This window comes from Carcharodon carcharias, chromosome 7, assembly GCF_017639515.1.
Source record: "Carcharodon carcharias isolate sCarCar2 chromosome 7, sCarCar2.pri, whole genome shotgun sequence".
Lineage (NCBI taxonomy): Eukaryota > Metazoa > Chordata > Chondrichthyes > Lamniformes > Lamnidae > Carcharodon > Carcharodon carcharias.
This window is the reverse complement of record NC_054473.1, coordinates 58,394,113-58,411,740: the sequence shown is the minus strand read 5'-3', so window position 1 is coordinate 58,411,740 and position 17,628 is coordinate 58,394,113.

The following is a 17,628-nucleotide window of genomic DNA, read 5'->3' as shown; positions in this document are numbered from 1 at the left end:
GAATAATATTGAATTGAAGAGAGACTTTAGAATGCTGCGGCACAGAGGGGTCTGGGTGTTCTTGTACATGAATCACAAAAGATTAGCATGCCGTACAACAAGCAATTAGGAAGGTAAATGGAATGTTGGCCTTTATTGCAAGGTGGATGGAGTATAAAAGTAGGGAAGTCTTGCTGCAGCTATACAGGGCATTGTTGAGACCACACCTGGAGTATTGTATAGAGTATGGTCTCCTCACTTAAGGAGGAATATACTTGCATTGGAAACAGGTTAGAGAAGTTTCACAATGCTGATTTCTGGGATGAAGGGGTTGACTTATGAGGAAACGCTGAGCAGGTTGATCTTATATTCATTGGATTTTAGAAGAATGAGACGTGATCTTATTAAAAGATAAGATTCTGAGGGGATTTAACAGGGTAGATGCTGGGAGGATGTTTCCTCTTATGGGAGAATTTAGAACCGGGGGGCACAATGTGAAAATAAGGGATCTCCCATTTAGGATGGAGAGAAGAGGAATTTCTTCTCTCAGAGGGTCATTAGCTTTGGAATTCTCTTCCACAGAGAGCAGTGGAGGCTGGGTCATTGAATATATTCAAGGCTGAGTTAGATAGATTTCTGAATTGACAATGGAGTTAAGCATTATGGGGGATAGGCAGGAAAGTAGAGTCACGATCAGATCAGATCAGATCAGCCCAGCCATGATATTATCAGATGGTGGAGCAGGCTTGATGGATTGAATGGCCTATTCCTGCTTCTATCTCTTTTGATCTTATGATAATAATTTAGGTGGGAGGTCCATGATTACCAAACAATCTGCAAAGGTGTCCTTTAATCAGCAGCATTTGAGAATTACTGCTTTAGGGAAGAAAACCTACCATCCTTACCTGGTCTGGCCTACATGTGAATTCAGACCTACAGCAATGTGATTGACTCTTAACTGCCCTCTGAAGTAGTCTAGCAAGCCACCCAGGTGTATCAAATCACCACAAAAACATCTAACAAGAATAAAACTGATGCACCTTGCTGGCATCAACTTAGGGTACTGGACACGACAAAGTCACAACCTGCATTGTCGACCCTACAAAGTCCTCCTCACTAACACCAGAGGACTTGTGTCAAAACTGGGAGACCTGCCCCACAGGCTAGTCAAGCAATAGTCTGACATAGTCATACCCACCGATTCAAACATTACAGACAATGTCCCAAACTCCTCCCTCCCTGGGTATTTACTGTCCCACAGTTAGGGCAGACCCAGCAGAAAAGGAAGCACATGGCTATTCAACTGGGAGGGAGTGGACCTGAGAGTCCTCAACATTAAGTCTGGACCCATGAAGTCTCATGGATTCAGGTGGAACACTGGCAAAATAAACCTCCTTCTGATAACCTATTGCCCTCCCTCAGCTGATGAATCCTCCATGTTGAACACTACTTAGAAAAGCACCAAGGGTAGCAGTGGCACAAAATCTTGTCTGAGCGGGGGAATTCATTTCCATCCCCAAGAGTGGCTCGGTGGCACCACTACCCTCAGAGCCTTGAAGGGTATAGCTGCAGGAGGTGGTGAGAGAAGCAACATGGGGAAAAAAACTACTTGACCCCATCCACAAGAACCTACTTTTCGTAAATGTATCTGTCCATGACAGCATTAGTTAGAGTGACCACAGCACAAAACTTGTGGAGACAAAGTCCTGTCTTCACGATAAGGATGCCCTCCATCATGTTGTGTGGCACTGCCACTGTGCTAAATGGGATAGATTCAGTACAGACCTCGCAACTCAAAACTGGGCATCCATGAGGGGCTGTGGGCCATCAACAGCAGCAGAATTGTGTTCAATCACAATCCATAACCTCATGTCTGGCATATATCTCATTTTACCATAACCATGAAGCTGGGGGATCAACCCTGAAAAATGCAGGAAAGCATGCCAGGAACAGCACCAGGCATACCTGGAAACTATATCACCATTCCTTCACTGTTGCAGGGTCAAAATCCTGGAACTTCCTTCCTAAAAGCACTGTGTGCGTACCTACATCACATGAACTGCAGCGGTTCAAGAACGCAGCTCAATACCACCTTCCCAAGGGCAATTCACAGAAACACAGAGTCACAGAATTGTTACAGTGCAAAAGGAGGCCATTCTGCCCATCATGTCTGCGCCAGCTCACTCAGCATTTTAACTTAGTGACAATCTCCTTTTCCCCCATAACCCTTCATATTGTTTCTATTTAAATAACCATCCAATGCCCTCTTGAATGCCTCAATTGAACCTGCCTCCACCACACTTCCAGGCAGTGCATTCCAAACCCTAACTACTCGCTGTGTGAAAAAGCTTTCTCTCACCTTGCATTTGCTTCTTTTGCAAAACACCTTAAAACCGTGCCCTCTGATTATCGATCCATTTACAATCGGGAACAGTTTCTCCCTATCTACTCTGTCCATATCCCTCCACACAGGGATGGGCAATAAATGCTAGCCTAACCAGCGACGTTTACATCCCATGGAAGAATAAATGGACTTGATTGTTTGATGAACCGTTTATTCCCTTGCGTGAATGCAACTGGCTGGTTTATTTAAATGTCCTTTTCTTCCACAGCTCCCTGCAGAGCTCAAGGACTGCCTGAATTGTTGAGCTGAGCTGGTTGCGATGGAAGGAGCTGGAGGTTGCTCCACAGATTTTCATATTTCCGATTTTCCTAGTTAAACCCTGTTGCTTAAAGCATGTGAGGAGGTAGTGATAAAGAAATGGTGATGGGTTTGATGGTGTCATTGTTTAAGTATCTCTCAGAGTCACTGCATACTTTGTAAATCAGAACAAAATCTAAAAAGAATTTAACATTGTCTTCAAAAGAGACCTTGGGACATTATTCTTTATATTCCTATAATTTTATTTTATAACATTTACCACTGGGAATTTGCAAGAAATTATTTCATTTAGCAGGTGTCTTGCCATTGCGCCTGTTAAGTAAATCTTTTGATGTAAAGGTGTGTTTCCTATATTAGGACAGGACTGTGCTGGATCCCACTTGCATTGATCTCTTTCTCAAACTGTGATTTGAAATTTTAATTAGAGCCCAGAGATTAGATCACAGAGAATCTCTCACCTCTCAATTCTCCAAACAGGTAAATTTCATTAAAATCCAAATTATTTTAGAAAATAAAACAAGATTCTCAACAATTATTACCGTTCTTGATCCAGAAGTCTTTTTTGGTGTGGAGTGCAGTTTTGATTCCAACTTTCTGGAATTCCATCACGGATTCACCTTTGGTGGGCATGTAACCTCTATTCCTGCTAAAGACCAAAGGGTTTATTTTGGTGAAAGGGTGAAAATGGGCACTAAATGATTACTATGCTAATAAGACACCTGTTGGAGAGTCTGGTTTTAGCACAGAATTTTGGTCCTAATTACTGACTGCTAGAATCTGCAGTTACCAGGAAGTGCTAAAACAGCTTTTGTACTCAAGCGCTGAGTAGTCCTGTTTTTCAAAGAGCATACGTCAAACCCAAATACCCACTTCCTCTGAAGGTGTAGAATGAACTGGCTGACAAACAGGGGCATGTTTCAGAATTACTCAGGGACCAAGGGGGAGGGCACATAGGACATGACACTGGAGGTCTTTGTGGAGGAATTCCAGAGGAGGAGAGATGTCTTTGTCCTCTTGTCCTGCTCTGCTGCTGCTCTGCCTGGCCTCATTCCTTCTGCAGACCAAGGCAGATCACTAGCAAGGTGCTAATAATCAAGCACCCTCTTTATCCTGCTGACTCCTATAAAGTATCCAATAAGAGTAGAACAACATTCACTATTTTCAGGTGAAGTCCTCAGAATATTTTTGGAGTAAGGTTTGATAGATGAAAGGTGGCATCTTGACAGTGTCTCAGGAAGTCTCCTGACATGTTACAAAAGTCCTTTTTAAACCTCCAGCAGCAAATAAATAGTAAAAGGCAAAGTACCTTTAAGTAGTGCTCAAAATCCTCAGCAATGATATATTTACTCCCAATCATCTCAGCATTGTTGGGTCAAGTGCCATCAACCAAAATATCCTGTAGCCTTATTAATGTGTGCTCACCAGCGATTTAAGTGGCAATCAGTTTCTTAATGATCTGGGCAGCTGCTCCTGGTGCAAGTTTTAACTTTTTCACCAACCTTTTGTGTATAATTTGGCTGTATGTGAGTAACTCTTTCAATTTCAAGTACAAACCCATTTCCATCTGTTTCAGATGAAGTTACATTGTTTCATGGTTTTGCCATTGTGAGATTTGAACTCTTGATCTTGGGGTTATAAACCCAGTACCATAACCACTTGGCTGTTTAGGCCAAGCCAACTTTTTCACCAAGATGATTTGTGCTAAAAAAAAGAGATAAATGAGCGGCTCATCTGAAGATCCCATCTTGACTACCTCTGGGCTCATTAGTGCCTGAATAGACCCCTAAGCCTCCAATTTTAACTTCCTGGTGACTGACCTCATATATGGTCCTCTTTCCAGCACCTCGGAAACAAAGCTAGAAGGGAATGAATTCTCCCTTTAAAAAAGATGCATTTCCAATTTAAAGATCTCTCTGGCTGTTGTGGATTGGTGTCTTGTCTGTTCAGCAGTTCAAAGGAAATCTTACAGGTGAGATTATAATGAGGCCTGGGAGTTAAAATACCCAGGTCTATTTCAGTTGAAAGCGGGCATTCTTTGAACTGAAAGCAAAACCTGCTTGCATAAAACTGACCCAGTGTGGAAACTGGGGTCCAAAGCTACTGCTTTGAGGTTTTCAAGGGAAATAGATGGAACTGTAGAATGTGATCCCAAATGATTGGATTAAAATGTAATAAAGATGGAATTTGACTTTTTCAGTTACAGTACAGCAGCGACCCTGCTCTTCCAACACTAAAGACCTAGTTGTTATTTCCTCTGCTTCTATTTGTTGGATTATGATAATCTTATCTGGGGATTTCGGAACTCAGGAGAATCTTCTTGATAAAAGCAAAATACAGCAGATGCTGGAAATCTGAAACAAAAACTGCTGGCAAAATTGAGCAGGTCTAACAGCATCTGAGGAGAGAAAGACAGTCAACATTTAACATTAAATGTTAACTCTGTCTTTCTCTCCACAGATGCTGTCAGACCTGCTGAGTTTTTCCAGCAATTTTTGTTTTTGAGTCATCTTCTTAGTACCTGTGTTTATAGCACTGCAAAAAGCTACTCTGAATTGTCGCTTTCTCATTACTACCTCTGGACTTGCTGCATTCCTGATGTGTGCCCGCTTGGGTAAAATCAGTGCTGATCGAACTGTTGGTTTAGCTGTATAAGGCCATTGGTGAAAATATTTCACTGAGCTGAAGATAGGTTTAAATATCTTGGCATGTTATATCAGTCAGGCCTAACTGAAACAGTTTGCACTAACATGGATGAAATACGAGTGAAGATTGAAACCCATCTAGCCAGCTGCTCACCCCTCGTACTTATAGTACAAACAGGGTAGACTGCATTAAAAAGTTTATTGCAGCACAGATCAATTGTATTCATAATATTTTGCTTTACTTTTTTCCCTGGTGTGATTTAAAGAAAATGAATTCACTTATATATGACCTTTTTGAAGAAGAGACCATCATGAATGGGGACTGAGTATCATGCCCAGGTGACAAGTCAGACAGCAAATCCTACTTATAATAGTAATTAAATCACAGTCAATCTGGTATGATACCCTTTGCTTTGGGCCATGGGAAGTGGAAGATAACCTTTTGATGAAAGGGAAAGCCATCAAGGGGTGCAGTATACAAAGTGGAAGGTTGGCTTGAAGGTAAGGAGGTTTAAATAGGACTTAGGACACTCCATCATCCTTTACTCTTCATAGGAAACCCTTCCAAATTGCACAATAACAACAAAAACTTGTATTTATTTACTGCCTTTATCATAGTAAACCACTCCAAGCCCCTTCACAGGAATGATATTGAATGAAATTCAATACCAAGCCACATAAGGAGAAATTAGGGCCAATGCCTGACTGTTCGGTCAAAGATGTAGGATTTAAGGAACATCTTAAAGAAACAAAAGAGAGACAGAGAGGTTAAGGGAGGGAATTCAACACCTGAGGGCCTTGGCAATTGTAGGCACGGCTGCCAATATTGAAGTGATTAAAATCAGAAATCAGGATTGAAGGAAGGCAGATATCTTGGAGGGTTGGAGACAAGGAGGGGAAAAGGCCATGGAAGAATTTGAAAATGAGGATGAGAATTTTAAGATTGATGTGTTGTTGAACCAGGAGTCAATGAAAGTCACTGAGCACAGGGGTGATGGATGAAAGGGACTTGGTGCGAGTAAGGACACGGTGAGCAGAGTTTGGAATGACCTCTAGTTAATGGTGGGTAGATAATGGGAGGTTAGGCAGGAGTGCATAGGAATTGTCAAGTCTAGAGGGAACAAAGACATGAACAAAGGTTTCAGCAGTAGATGAGCTGAGGCAGCGGTGGAGTTGGGTGAGGTTATGGAGGTGGAAGTAGGCACTCTTACCCATATTATAAATGTGGGGCCGGAAGCTCATCTTGAGGTCAAATATGCCACCAAATTTGCAAAGAATCTATCTCAGCAACAAGCAGTTGTCAGGGAGAGGGATAGAGTTGGAGCTTGTGGCAGGGATCTAAAACAATGTCTCTGGCCTTCCCAATATTTAATTGGAGGAAATTTCTGTCCATTCAGTACAATATGTTCAAGAAGCAGTCTTGATAATTTAGGGACAGTGGAAGGGTCGAGAAATATGGTGGTGAGGTCAAGCTGCCTGTTCTTTATGTACATGTGGAAACATGTTGTCTTTTTGGAGTTGTCACTGAGGAGCAGCATGTAGATAAGAGGTTGGGGCAAGGGTAGATCCATCAGGATCAGATGTACTGTCACTAAACACATTATGAGGGGCATGAGGGGAGGTAGGAAGGAAACTTGAGAAAGGTGCACATTTAGGGCTAAGGGAGGTGCAATCCTGAGAGGAAGTTTGGCTTTGTTGGCTAGAGAAAGGGAAGGAAGCAGCAGAGGCAACTGATCAGACTGAATCTAAGTGACAAAGAAGCTCAGAGCTCCTCAACATCTGTTGCTGGAGATGAGGATTGAGGTGACAGAATCAACACAAGATGCCAGCACCTTTTATAATGTTGGATGGCTAGTATGCTTTTGTGAAATTTTATGCTAATTTGCCAGTAATTTAAATGAAATTCAGTTAGTAATGAGCAGGCCTATTGCTGATGAGATAGCCTGACCATGTGTTTTGTGACATTTTTCATGATAGACCTACTGTACATCAAGCAGGGGATTTATTTTCTGCTGTGAATGGCTACTGAGGGACAGAAAATTGTGACACATTCGTAATTGTTCTATATGCACATCCTCACCAAGATCCAACCTATAGATGATAAACCAGGCCATTTGTTTGCTGTTTTAAAGCAGATGTTAACCTGCTTATTTTAAGCACATTTACATTTCTGCAAAGACAGGAGACAACAGAAAGTAAGGTGAATATGTAATGAGTTCATCAATGAATATCAGCCACAGTCGATTCTAGACTTTGGTTTCAGAATGAATCACGGGTCTCGTATGAAAACAGTAACTAAGTAACTTCATTATAGTAACTGTCACAATGCCTTATCATCTTCAGAAACTGGCTTTGCATGTTGCCATGGCTTTATGGCATTTGCTATTTTTTGCTTTTGGAATAAGGACCTGATACATGGACATGATGAACTCAATGGCCTTCTGTGCTGTAATTTTTTTAATGATTTCTATGTTTCCACCCCAAGGTATTACAAGAAGTAGGTGAGGCAATTGTTAATATGTTAGCCATAATTTTGCAAAACACTCTTAATTGAGGGATTTTCTCTTTGGATTTCAAAATTGCTAATACCACTCCATGATTTAAACAGCATAAGAGAGATAAGTAAGAAATTATAAGCCCATTAGTGTGAAGGCAGTGTGGAAAAGTTACAAGAGTCTGCTATTACGGCAAGAGTGACTATGCATTTGAACAAATATGAGCTGATCTGAGTGAGCTAGTATATATTTCTAAAAGGGCAAATCATGTCTAATGAATTTAATTAATTTTTTTGAGAAAGTAGCTAGTGTGCTGGATGAGGTAATGTCTATGAATATCATTTATATGGAATAGTAGAAGGCATTCAACAAGGTTCCACATAAGAGACTTAACAAAAGTGAGAGTGATTGGAATTGGAGGCAACCTATTGGCCTGGATAGGGAATTGGTTACGGAGTAAGAGACAGAGAGTAGGGATAATGGATATGTATTCAAATTGGCAGGATATGACTAGTGATGTCCATCAGGGGTATGTACTGGAGTGACAGCTTTTCACTGCATTTATAACTGACTGACCTGGAATAGAGATCTGTATATCTAGATTTGCTGCTGGCACTAAGGGCAGAACCTTCGGCTCGGCGGGCGGGGCCCCGCTCACCGATGCGTAAAATGACACGTGGTGACATCGGGCATGCGTCCTGATGTCACCACGTGTCATTCAGATCTTCAGTTCAGCAGGCTTGGCTGCATGCCGGCCAAACTGTCAAAGGCATTTTAAGACCATTTAAAAACCAATTAAAATAATTAACTGAGCTGCCCGTCCAACCTTAAGGTTGATGGGCAGGCAAGGAGCCCAGGTGGCCTTCGCATTTTTCACGAAACCTCATCCACTGGCGGGATGAGGTTTCATGAAGGTTTTTAAAGTTTAATAAAAATTTGTAATAAAATTCATTTTCATGTCCTGGCTCATGTGATACTGTCACATGAGGGGACATGTCTTAAAAATTATTTTTTCTTTATTAAAATTTTCCAAAATCAAACTAATCTCCCTGAGGCAGCTCCATGCCTCAGGGGGATTTCTGCGCTCTATCTCACACATGCGCGAAAGAGCGCAGGCCCCAACTCAGCCTACTCCCCCCTGCCTGATGCTTCCAGGAACCTGATAAACTTGCATTCTGCAAGCCAGGGTTGTAACGGATAGCATAGATCATCTAACCTTTTGCACTACTTACCTTTTTGTGTCAGTTATTGGTTATTCCTGTAAATTTAGGGCAATGTGACCACTGATAGGCAAGTGAGCATTGACATGCAGCATCTTATATTGATGGCTGCAAATGAGCTGAGTATTCAGGGAATGGAATCCTTTGTGATTGATCTAAGTAATGTCATTGTGACATCCATAATTTGCCGTTGTTGATACTAGAGTTCTCACTTCAGAGGTCATTTGTCCAAAAAGACATGGGTCATATCAAAATTCCAGATGATAGGAAAGAGAGCTCTACACCAAAACGAAAGAAGGCATTTCCTGGATCAAGAACAGTAGCAAATATTGGGAATCCTCTTGTATCTTTTGAGTAAAAATGAACTTGAGTAAAATTTAAGTAAAACTTAGCTGTTCCAGGTGCTGAGGGGTCATGGTGAGCTATTCCTTAATCATATTGCTGAGCCCTAATGAAAAAATTTATCATAACTGAAAGACAGGATTTGATTTACAGCAAGTGGAATTCAGCAGATTCTGTTCTCATTTAGGAATTACTCTCTCTCACACTTGGATTTAGCCCCAAAATGTGCAAACCTGCTGGATTACTTTCTGCAAATTGCTCATGATAAACCTTGGTTACACATGATCTTCAATCTGGCAGTGCCGAGAAAGTGGTATGATTTTTACCCTCAGCAAAAAATAAATAATTGACGAACAAACAGACTGGGTATAATCTCTTCCATTATTTATTTTTTATACCTTGAGTTATTCAACCTTTCCCTCAATCAGGGACACAGTAACACTACCTCTCCTATGGCTGAGATCAGCTAACTCAGTGCAAATCAAGAATTAAAGTATTGACTGGAATGTGCATATATAATGTCTCCTGGTCAATGTTTATCCCCCAATGTAAAAAGTCTCATAACACTATGCCCAAGAGGAGCAGAAGAGTTCTCCCAATATACTGACTAATACTTATCCCTCAGTCAACAACACTAAAAAGCAGATTATCTGGTCATTATCAAATTGCAGTTTATGGGAGCTTGCTGTGCAGAAATTAGCTGCCATGCTTATTACATTATAAAGTATCTACACTTCAAAAGTACTTCATTGGCTGTAAAATGCTTTAGGATGTCCTGAACTCATGAAAATGCTATATAAATGCAAATCTTTCTTTATATGGCAGCTGTGCACATGAATTTTTGTCACACCTTGATGTGTAGCAGGACAACTCACCTCCCCCAACCCCATTAGCATGAGCATTTTCCATTACGTTTGTTTTACTTTAACTCAACTAATTATTGTTTTGCTTTATATTTTCTCATCATTTGCAATAGTATCAGTTGTCAGGGAAATTTCACTGAAAAGAATATGCTGCCAGTGATTGTTTTAAACATTGTCCATGTTTACTTTATGTGGCTAGTTCATTCTATTAAATGGTCCATTAGAAATTTGCGTGTAGCTGCTGTTTTATTAATTAAATATAACCATCATAGAACAGGAAATTGATACTAAACCAAAAAGGGAAATGATGCAGTTCTTTGGATATTCAATTAAGTTAATGATTTTTGGCACTCTTGAAAAGCTTATAGGGTAGGAAACAGTTTGTTGTGTGTCCTGGTATGCATTAGGAATAATTGGTTTAATTGTAGTAAAGCTTGTGTGTGGTAACACTAAAATGTAACAGATGGGAATATACCCTTGAAAAGAACAAGAGAGAAAATGCAATGGATCCGTATGGGAGCAAATTAATGCAGGAATGCCCTTGATACCCATATGTCAAGATCTGAATATGTTGGAGCAAGATCTATTAGCAGACACAGTACATGCAGTTTTTAGCTGGGGGTGGGGGGGGGGGGGGGGGCGTTCACTGGGTACCAATCAGCATCAAGGGATCCTGGTTGATTTTACTTTTCTTTAGTCACAGAACAGTGAGGGAGAAATGCAAGTGGTGCTGGTGGCTGACTCTGAAGGCACAGCACAATGTGAACATTGGTCTGAAGATATTGACCCAATTAAAATGAGGGCCTTGGGCCTATTCTGCATGAAGGCAGCAAGCTGTAAATGACATTTGGTCATGAACTGCAGATTTGCCTTTACCTATTGAATAAGCATAGCTACTGGGGGAATTATTTGAGGGATTACTAAATGGGAGCACTTTCTGGTGCCTCACCTAGCAAAGGCAAATGGAGGAGAGTTCAATGCAGTTTGCACTGATCTCAGTTCAGGTAACATTAAACATGCTATAATTGGCCTTGGTATTCTTGGACTAAGGAGGGAGGATTTTTGGTTCTGTTCTCTATCCAGTGACCCTGCTGGAAAATATGTATTGATGAAGACCAAATGAACACAGGATTGGGGTCCACAGCCAAATAAGTTGTTAACATTTCGAGTCCATATGACTCTTCATCAGAATTAAGGAAAAATAGAAATGAGGTGAAATATAAGCTGTTTGAGGGGATAGAAAAGGTAGAGCTGGATAGAGGGCCAGTGATAGGTGGAGGCAAAGAAGAGATTGCCAAAGATGTCATAGACAAAAGGACAAAGAGGTGTTGACGGTGGTGATATTAGCTATGGAATGTGCTAATGGTGACATTAAGGGTAGAAAGCAGGATGAGCAAGTGACAGAAAGCCATAGTGGCGGGGTGTGGGGGGTGTGTGTGTGGGGGGGTGGGGGGGGGGTGGGGGGGGTGGTGGTTAGGGGGTAGGAGTCAAAATGGGCTAAAAGGTGGAGATAAAACAATGGATGGAAATAAATTTAAAAATAATAGAAATAGGTGGGAAAAGAAAAAGATAATATGTATATATAAATTATTACAAAAAAGGGGATCAGAAAGTGGGTGGGGATGGAGGAGCGAGTTCATGATCTGAAGTTGTTGAACTCAATGTTAAGTCCGGATGGCTGCTCCCAATGCGGTCTCCTCTACATTGGAGAGACCAAACGCAGGCTGGGTGACCACTTTGCGGAACACCTTCGGTCTGTCTGCGAGCATGACCCAGACCTCCCTGTTGCTTGCCATTTCAACACACCACCCTGCTCTTATGCCCACATGTCCGTCCTTGGCCTGCTGCAATGTTCCAGTGAAGCTCAACGCAAACTGGAGGAACAGCACCTCATCTTCCGACTAGGCACTTTACAGCCTTCCGGACTTAACGTTGAGTTCAACAACTTCAGATCATGAACTCTCTCCTCCATCTACGCCCACTTTCCGATCCCCCTTTTTTCTAACAATTTATATAAAAATTTTTTTATCTTTTTCTTTTCCCACCTATTTCTATTATTTTCAAATTTATTTCCATCCATTGTTTTATCTCCAACTTTTAGCCAATTTCGACCCCTTCCCCCTACCCCACCCCTACTAGGGCCATCTGTCACTTGCTCATCCTGCTTTCTACCCTTAATGTCACCAATAGCACATCCCATAGCTAATATCACCACCGTCAACCCCCTTTGTCTTTTTGCCTATGACATCTTTGGCAATCTCTTCTTTGCCTCCACCTATCACTGGCCCTCCATCCAGCTCTACCTGTCTCACTTCCCTCAAACAGCTTATATTTCCACCTCATTTCTATTTTTCCTTAGTTTTGATGAAAAGTCATATGGACTCGAAACTTCAACTGTCTTCCTCTCCACAGATGCTGTCAGACTTGCTGAGTTTTTCCAGCTATTTTTGTTTTCGTTTCAGATTTCCAACATCCGCAGTATTTTGCTTTTATCTAAGTTGTTAACATTCGCTCTCATAGGAAGAATATGCAACTGGGCGGTATTTGTGGAATCATGTCTCAAGAAAGGCAATGAAAAATCTGGGAAGCAATCACCTGGAGTTTTGTTCCTTTGAGATTATTGGGACTCCATTTCCAATCTCAATATCTCTAGAATGGGATTGTGTGATGGATTATGATGAAAAGTTTTTATTCAGAATGTTGTCAGGCTGCCCCTAATAAACAGTAATAAGATATGGAGAGAATTGGGAACTGAGACACATAAATTCAGTGTACATAACAGTAAGTGAATTATTTGAATTGAATATATTTTCTCTTTAAAGATGATTTTATGGTGCCTGTGACACAGGATGGAGGATTGTTTGGTGTTTAATATTATTAGTTATTATATTATGTGATGACGTCCTATAAACTAACAAATTTAGAATAGTGGACAAGGCAAGGAAGTTTGAATACATCAGTGATTTTTATAAATTAAAAAGACATAAAATGAATCATTAAACACACACTGAAATTGTCTGTGTCACAATGGGCTAACCACATTTGCGACAAATGAAGAGAATTCTGCCAAAATGTTGAATTGTGCTGCAGTACACTGAGATGTTTATCAGATTCAGGTAAAAGCAGATAGTTAGGGTAAATATTTCTTTCTCCTCAGCTGAAGAGGATTTGAGATCTTGCACTGGAAACATTTTCATCAATCACAAAATTACATTCATGTCACATCCTTGGAAATAAGCTACAAGTGTAAGAATACAATTAGAGAAAGATAAATCTGTAACAAAAAGTGTAGGTCTGGCGATGTGTGAGGTAAATGTGTCATAAATTGCTTTTCACCCAAAGTTCAAAACATATAGAAAAAAGACAAAAGAAAACACAATGCTGTAAATCTGAAATAAAAACAGAAAAATGCTGGATGTGCACTGATACCTGAAAGGGAAAAGAAAGATTTGCAGTTACATAGTGCTTTTCATGACCAGGGGTGTTCCAGAGCACTTTACCACGCACCCACCCCCCCACCACGCCCTGCACCCCCACCAAAGCACAAAAGATTGGGTAACATTTTGGGGGACTTTTATTACTTGTAAGAGTGAGTAGGTTTGGGAGTGGGTGGTGTGGGGTTGGGTAAAATCGCTGAGATTGACAGTGCAATAGGAAGCTGTCTCCAACCTGCCAACTTCCACATTTAACTCCAGCATGATAAGCTGCGTGCAAGCAACCCTTTCACGAGAGGCGGGTTCATCATTTCAACATGGGAATAGATGATTAAGAGCTTTTTAAATGGGCTTTCAACTTTAACTGTAAATACAACGGTTAACCAGGCTTCCTGGAACTTGCCAGTGAAAACAAGATGAGAACACGGTGACAATTGAGGGGCTGAGGAAATGACTATTAAAAATTCCTGTAAGTACTGAGACAGCACAACAGATTACTTGCCTAAAAAGGCTTTTTCTCAGGGTATTTGTTCTGATAGGTTAATTTTACTATTTTACAAGTATATTACTACTGTAAGTAGTATAAGTAATATAATATAAAGTATTTTACTACTTTGGAGGTCACTCTCACTGCACTGGAGGTTTTGTGCATCTTATATCCACTTTGTAGCTGTGATCAATCGGATCAGCATGAGTGCCACTTATCCTGTTCTCTCCTGGGCTTCAGATGAGGATTATGATGACCAGCAGAAGCAGCAGGAAGAGCACCAACAGCATGGGACCAGAAGCAGGACCACAGCCAGCAGGAACAGCTTTCTTTCCGCATACCTTCTGCTCCAGAGGAGAGAGGGGATAAGCAGGGAAGTGCATCTTATAGGAGGTAATACCTGCATCAGAGGATCAGCTTCCTGGATATGTCTGAACTCCAATACCTCAGGAGGTTCAAGGGCTCATGTCAGGTCGTGGTAGACGTTTGCAGGCTGCTGGAAGACCTGGTGGCCATGCTTTTCCAGTGGCTGCTAAAGTGACTGCTGCCCTCAACTTCGTTTCCTCAGGGACCCTCCAGGGATCAGCTGTCGAATGTCCACAAATGCACTAAACAGGCGGCTGATGCCATGTTTACCAGAGCAGGCAATCATGTAGACTTTTCCACCAATGCCAGTTAAACTCAGCCGGTGCTAGGGTGTGCGTCTCTGGTTGGCTTCTCAAGTACAGGGTATCATCAAATGCATGCAGGTGGCAATCAAGACACCCCTGGATCACCTTGCTGACCGGCTGCTTGGGGACAAGGGCTGCCTACTGAAAACATGGCACCTGTGAGAAGCCCGAGCAATGAAGCCCAAGAGCACTACAATCAATGCTATATGACAATGAGATGCGTCATTGAGCTCAGCATCGGCATGCTAAAGATGTGCTTCGAGTGCCTTGATAGATCGAGAGGTGGCCTTCAATACTCACCAGCCAGAGTCTTTCACAACCTCACACAGCCACAAGGATTGGATCTTCAGAGGGAACAAGGTGCAGAGTGCACTAGAGGAGGAGGAGGAATGTGGTGCGGCCATTGCACCGGTAGTGGTGCACTTCACGACATGGTATGTCAGCATGGCCAAGAGTCTTCCAGAATTGGCATCAATCTCCCAGTGGCCAAAGAAAGCATTCCAGGAGATTTTAAACTGCAACATCAGTGGGGAAGGGGGCTGGCACAAAGACTGGATTTTACCAAAGCAGAGTGTTTTCTCTCTCTCCTGTGTTTGTTTGCTCTGAGCCATCCTTAATGCACGCAGACATGTGTGGGGCCTATGGCTGGGAACTCAGTGTTTGCCATGTCAACAATGCAGCCCAAAGAAATGTTCAGACACTCCAGCTCCCTGATGATTGGATGGGGGCGCTTTGCTTCTGAGTGGAAAGTACAACATTGTAGCGCTTGGCTCTGACTGGTTACAGCAGCTCAGGCCCAGGAAATTTCAATGATCCAGGGAGAGGTGGAGCTGGGAGTTTACAGATGGGATCCCTCTTTATCCAGATCGGCCCAAAACCAGGGCTGGGGGGCTTATCTGCAGAATATGCACACTTCTTGAGTTAACTGCTTTAGTCAGGGAGATATTTTAGGTGCAATTGGTGGTGACAGTGCAGCTTGGTGAGTTTAAGCTTCCCAGCTGACTGGTGATCCAATTTTTGACTTCAAGTCTAAAACCAATGCTGGAATTGCAAAACAGTAGGTTTTATTTTCATAAAAAAGAAGTTTGGGTTGCTAAAATGGCAAAATGCTTGTGTTTTCCTCCAGATATAACTGTTTTTCTAACATTTTCAGGCTACATTTTGGATGCTTACACACTGTGAAAAAAAGCTACTGATCTTGGTAGCTTCTTAATCTAGTGGGAAAGGTGTTAATACACTTTGTGTACTTGTTTACAGTAACCTGAAGTTCTAACTAAATAAATTCAGTGTGGTTGAATTATCATCTTTCTACAGTTGCTGCCCTTTTCATTATTGGTCTCTATTGCTTAATGTTTGAAACTCTGGTCCCTGAACCGTTGGAAATCCAGACGAGTCCTTGAGTCCATCAGATGTTTGTTTTCCTGTATCTGTTGACATTTAGCCTATTATTTAGGACAAAGATCCTCTGGGAATGTCTCAGTATTTGCAAGCATTCCCAGACCTGTTCACGTCATTCCGCCTGCTTCCCATGATGTCACTTCCGCCGATGACTCCCAGACCATGTCCAGCTGGAGTTGGCAACCCTACAGGATGCCCTTGTGATAGTGAGATTCAAATTGGTTGCATAAATGCATCTGACAGGCACATGCTAAACCCACTTGCCCCTCCCCCTTCCCCCAACAAGGGGGGTAGATTACTAATATTTCTGTGGATCATAATGTAATGTTAGATTGCTATTGTTTCTATTTAATTTGTGTCCATGAACATACCCTTATGCAAATATAAATCTTTACTCTTTTTCTGCTAATCCTACATGGTGAATCGCAGGTTGCTTCAGTGGAGGGAGAAGCAGGCTGCTCAGGTCTCTGACTGCTTGGATACTCTCACAGACATACTCTGGGTTTTGCAGCATGTGAGGGCCTGGCCAAAAACGACTCCACCTGAATCCATGCGGGGCAGACTTGGCCATCAGGACACGAGGCAGCACGTGCGGTACTGACTGAGGGTGTGGTGGAGGGAACATCAGGTGAGAAGCGGTAATACTTTGAGCTGAGTTCTCACTTCCATGTTCTCTTTCACCAGCTCCCCTCTCATGACCCACCCCCACTTCCCTGGTAGCAGTCAGCCAGACTTCGGGGCACTGAAGGGCCAAAGCTAGGGTTTCATCAATCCTATTTAAGGTGAAATTAAGAGTGTACAAGCTATTGGTGAAATCCTTTTATATACACGTTGAACTGCGACCTTTGATCTTCATGCAGGTAGCCAGTCTACACATAAACAAATACATCATTGAAAAGGCCTGCGACATCATACCACTCATGCTTGAGATAGACTCCTCCAAGCTCTCTGTAAAGCCTGGGAAACCTGCCAGTACCTCACGCATTCTTTACTGCTGCTCTAGTAATCTTCATCGATAGCAGCCACCAGCTTCCACCCCCCCCCACCCCGAGATTCAGCTTCTGTGTTCACCTATCAAAGAATGGAGCACCTTGTGCTCTTCACTGCTTTCCCTGTCTCCACCATCTGCTCTTGCTTACTTGTGACGTGTAAGGTACCAGGTGAAAACCCAATTACATGTCTCAACAGCCCCACAAGGCTTGTGTAACTGAGCTGGTGCATTGTCTGTATGAGTCCTGTGACAATGCGCCTTCAAGAGTCTTTCACCTCCCCTGAAGAATCCTCATCATTCCCTGGACCATTTGTGTGGGACATTTGATAGCCCCCTGGGAGACCGAAGACATATAATTATCAAGTTAAGGCTATATTAAGTGAACATTGACTGTATTATATGGGCTGCAGACATCATGTCAATTTGAGTGAGTGTTGTATGCCA